The sequence below is a fragment of the Mus caroli genome, chromosome 3 (assembly GCF_900094665.2).
Source record: "Mus caroli chromosome 3, CAROLI_EIJ_v1.1, whole genome shotgun sequence".
NCBI classification, from domain to species: domain Eukaryota; kingdom Metazoa; phylum Chordata; class Mammalia; order Rodentia; family Muridae; genus Mus; species Mus caroli.
Genome location: NC_034572.1, coordinates 53,536,373 through 53,542,372, shown reverse-complemented (window position 1 = coordinate 53,542,372; position 6,000 = coordinate 53,536,373).

Genomic DNA, 6,000 nt, shown 5'->3' with positions numbered 1-6,000 from the left:
CCTCCATGGCCTCTGCATCAGCTCCTGCTTTCTGACCTGCTTGAGTTCCAGTCCTGACTTCCTTNGGTGATGAACAGCAGTATGGAAGTGTAAGCCGAATAAACCCTTTCCTCCCCAACTTGCTTCTTGGTCATGATGTTTGTGCAGGAATAGAAACCCTGACTAAGACAATGCCTACATTGTACTGAATGTTTGAAATAAATATTGGACCAAGAATGAAGAGACTTCCTAATCAATTTCCAGTTTGTGATGCATTTTGATGGACAACGGGCCAAAATCACACAGGTTTCTATTTTACCTGAATTTAATTAAGGAATTAATAAAGATAAACAGGAGATAGGGCATGTGTCAAAAGATACTCTTGAATTCCAGAATTCAATTAGCCAATCAAAATTGGCCTTTTGTCAACAAATATAATATTCAAAAGAGAATAGGATAAAGAGGGATAGGAAAAGCAAATGGTCTTAAAGAAACAAACACTTTGACTTCAATGTACACATCTTAAAAATAAGCAAAAATTTGCATTTTAATGAGCCAATGAGGAAGTTTGGCAGAGTTAATACCTCAGTGGTATTTAAAATTACATAAATGAGTTGGGCTTAAAAGAGTCCTTTTGTTTGAACACATACAAACAGAAATGCTCATAGAGAAAGTGGTCCTTGGGATTTACTTCACAGTAGTGTACCTTACTATTGACTACCCTATAAAAAACAGTATCTGTATATTCTATCTATTGGCATTGAATGAGGAGTCTGCCCCGTGTTTCCTTCATGCATCCAGAGACAAGAGCTTAGAAATCTTTTCAAAACAGCTGGGAAAAAAACCCCTCATGTTAAAGAAATATAACAAACTTCTAAATCAATGATTCATGAATAAAATGCTTTGGAATTGTCTATAAAATTACCTATAAGTATAGATACCAAAAACAAGATAAACAGGGGAACTTCTCAACTGAAATATGTATGAGATTTACTGGCTAGTAGTTCCCCTCCTACCTACTTTTATGGAATTAAATTAAAATAATTCCAGGGTATAATATAGCCATGTGTGTCTTTTCTGGGCATTTTATTAGGCACACGTTAACACAAGCAACCTGTGCCTTCCAAATAATTCAATTAAGAGTCTATGATAGAAAACTCACCTAAGCTTTTCTTATATAGCTCTGTGAAGCGCACCTGTGATGAGTGAAGCAAGCTACAGTGATGTAGACATTTTGCCTTTTGGTCACAATACATTGGCAGTGCTTCTAAGCTGTGTTTACTAACTGCTGGTAAGAAAACTAGTAATTAAAGAACATTAACATTATACAAGACTGTAATTTCACTGATACCACAAGAACTAAAGTAATCCACACTAAAGCAGCATTTTAAATGTACTATGTTTCTAAACAAAAAAGGGAATATTCTTCTAAAGCAAATTTAAAATAACCATTTTTATAGTAACTATAGAAAATTATTTGAGAAATCCACTGAGCTATTAATCTGAAAATAATTTCTTTTCCTGTTCTATAAAAGGGTTAGAATTGGGAATACTATGAGCTTCCTAAACAGTGACCACGCTAATACATAGACTGTGTTTTCTGGTGCCATGTTTCATATAGTTATCTGATCAATAATGAGATGGATGGAAAGATAGGATGCCTGTTATTATTGGCTTTTCCTTCTCAGAGATATGAAGCAGGGATTTTCATCATTCAGCACAACGGGATTTCCTCTCCAAAATGATCCAGCAGAGAAATACCCACTTATTCTGATGGTTGTATTTGGTGACACGAGCAGAGGAAACTCTCTATCATAACTGGACAGAACAGAGGTAAAAGATAAGTGGAGAGCCACAGGCATTTATATCATCTCAGCACAATATTTGAGATCATTTGAGAAGAGATTACAAGGCAACAAATAAGATGGAGCTCGGTGTACACAATAAGCATTTGTTGGAACTAGTATGACATATACCCAGAGGGCATTTAACTCACTGGCCAAACTTGGATGATCTTGAGAATGAAAGTTCCTTTCAAGATTATGTCACAATTCAAGAAAATCTTGATATTTGTATATGTGCCTGTAAAGGAAACATATTGTATGCAACACAGATTTTTCCTATATCATGAATTTCTGAAAATAAAATGTGTTATGTGCAAATGTTATTCATCTTTATTCAACTTAATAGTATTTCTGTACTGTTTTATTAAATGAATAATAAAATTGTATTTTTGATATATATTATGTAATAAAATTTCATTACTAGATGTGATCATTATAAATAATAGTAGATTAGTCACATAGATGAAAATGGGTACTTAGTAAATATAACTATATTTCTTAAACTGCTTATTTTTCTTTCCTCTACTTTTGTGCTGACTGATAGTACTAGATCACTTAATACCATTATCAAGTGGAATTTACTCACACAGAAAGTCACAAAACTAAAGAAGACAGAACTTACAGTGGTTAAGAATTCAATCATGGGCCAGGGAGACAGCTGAGGAGTAAAGGCATCTCCTGCCAAGCCTGACAGCCAGGGTTCAATACCTAGGACCAATGTGGTAGAAGGAGATAACTGACTCTGGCAACTTTTTAACTGGCCCACACGAGTAGACATTATGACATATATCCTCACATACAAGGGCATGTGCATGCGTGCACAAACACACACACACATATATGTGTATATATATATATATGTATGTATATATGTATATATATATATGTATATATGTATATATATGTATGTATATATATATACACACATAAACATACAAATATACACATATGTATACACACACAGAGGGACACATACTAACACACAGATACATATACATGTATATACAAAAAACATGCCAATACACATACTTTAGGCACAGAGATACTCACATATACATACATACACACATGAACACACAATTATATACACATGCACATACACATACAAATAGATAAACACACAGATATACACACATACATACATGAACAGACAATCATATACACATGCACATGTATATATACATACAAATTCATGCACACACATGGATACACACACATACACATGCACAGAGATAAACACACATACTCACATATATACATGCACACACATATAGGCACACAAACATATGCACACATACACAGGCACCTACAAACACAGAAGCATAAGAATACATACACACATTCACACATATGCACACACAGAAGTACATATAAGTAAACATAGCTACACACAGGCATATACACATATATACACATGCACAAACACAGACACATACATGTGCACACACACAAACGCATACATACATACCCATGCAGACACACATACATACATATACCCATGCATATACACATTCACATATGCATAGACATTGCATACAAGGGCACACACAGAGACACAAACATGCATACAGACAAGCACACAGATAAACATATTCACATATGCATATACACACATACGCACATTCACGATATGCACACACATGTATACACACATTCACATACATATGCACAGACATGCACACACACATGCACACATACAAAGACACACATGGACAGTCATAAACACACACATACACAAACACACACATACATACATACATACATACATGCACATACAGAGACAAACTCACATACATACATGCACGCTGCCTTAGTCAGGGTTCCTATTCCTGCACAAACATCATGACCAAGAATCAAATTGGGGAGTAAAGGGTTTATTCGGCTTACACTTCCATACTGATGTTTATCACCAAAGGAAGTCAGGACTGGAACTAAAGCAGGTCAGAAAGCAGGAGCTGATGCAGAGGCCATGGAGGGATGTTCTTTACTGGCTTGCTTCCCCTGGCTTGCTCAGCCTGCTTTCTTATAGAACCAAGATTATCTGCCCAGAGATGGTCCCACCCACAGGACCCTTTACCCCTTGATCACTGAGAAAATGCCTTACAGTTGGATCTCATGGAGGCATTTCCTCAACTGAAGCTCCTTTTTCTGTGATAACTCCAGCCTGTGTCAAGTTGACACAAAACTAGCCAGTACACACGCATTCATACTCACAGAAACATACACCTATGCACAGAATTCGTACATTCCCACACATATACAAATGAGCACACACACACATATACACACATACACATACACGCATAACACACACAGACACACAAACATATACATATGAACACATACCTTAACAGACACACACATGCATGTTCATTCACTGACAGACATACATACATTCACACAGAGGCATATGTGTGTGTGTGTGTGTGTGTGTGTGTGTGTGTGTACAGAGCCATATAACCACTCACATATACATGCATACATAATTACCAACCCCACACCATAAATAATAAATAGATAGATAATTGTAATTTAAGATCTCAAAAGATCCCAGTATTTTATAACATGACACACAGAATAGTAGCAGTTTTAGAGGATACAGTTTTGGAAACTAGCTATGATTGTAACAAGAAGATGGAAAGTATACAAAGATCAGCCATGTAGTCCATGCTCCTTGGATTACCATGTTTTTAAATTCTGAAAGGGATCTTCAAAAGTAATTTTAAAAGTTATATGTGCATGTCTATATGAGGACAAGTGTATAAGGGTGCAGGCATCTAAGGATGCCAATAGAGGGCATTAGATCGCCTGCAGTTATGAGCAGTTGCAAGCTGCCTGATAATAGGTTCTAAGAACTGTTCTCTGGTCCTCTAGAAGAGCAGTGTGCACTCTTAATCATTGAGCCATTTCTCCAGAGCTTGCCTTGAGATCTTAACATGTAGATTCTCCTTTAGTGGTTCTGGATTGGGTTCCAAAATTCTATATTTTTAACAAGTTTCTAGGTCATGCTATGCTGACATTTGATACTTTGAGCAGCAAAATTCTGAATATAAGACAAAACCGTCTTACTTTTTAGGCTGTTATATATTTTTCCAAATATATTATAAATCAGTACTCTCTCTTAGGATACACCATTTACCCATTTTAGTATCTACTTTGGCATATGCTCATTCTAAGAATATAAAACTTTACTTCTTCTAGTATATGACATTTTCTCAGACATTTACACAGTAACATGTTGTAGATTAAAGGATGAGAAATTTGCAGGAGAGCAGTCATGATTAACAAGACCTCCAAATTACTTGCACCAATACATTTTCTTTTGTGTGTAGAGATTTCACATTTGCTTTGTCTAGGTCTATTTCAAACCCATCTTCTATGATATTGACCTTTGGGAGCGAGCATATGACCGCAAAAGTAACTGTGATTCATCAGATGTAATTGTCACCTTGGAGGCTTACTTCTGAATATGCTTAATCTTCCTAGTTCCTTCTAAACTCGGGCTGGCTGGTTCAGCTCAACTGTTTGGGCTCAAACTCCTCTCCACACTGACTAATTCAATCTGGCTTCTATCAGATTCTTATTGAATTGCTTTGTTTGGCCTCAAACTATGACAATCTGTTCTAATCTTCTGGTTCCTTCTCATTCTATGGCTAGTTTGGTCTCCACCTGCAAACTGTCCCTATAAAACCATCCTAGTAAAACTGCCTTCTTCTCCAACCCCCATCTCACCCAGCCACAGTGTTCTCTTAAGCCACACCTCTTTACTGTGCTGTTCTCATGAGAGTTGGGCATATCCTATCTCTTCTGTGAAACCTTTCTTTGATTCATTACATTGTCTGCCACACAATTATATCTCACTTTCAAACATTGCTGTTTCCTTCTACAAGTTAACTTTACCTTCATTGTTTGGGATTGAAGGTATGTACTAAGAGCATGTCTATATTCCTGCCAGAATGATTAAAGGTGAGTCATTCCAGCTAGATCACACAGACCTAGAAGGTTTTTGAATTCTTGAATGTGACTCTTTTCCAGAGTAGACATGTTGATGGATTAGAAATCCTTTACATAGGACCTTATCCATGTATGAGTACTTAGACCTAATGCTACCTTTAAATGACTGTCATTTAATTTTGGCAAATATGTTGAACACTCACATATTTTTATATCAAATAAA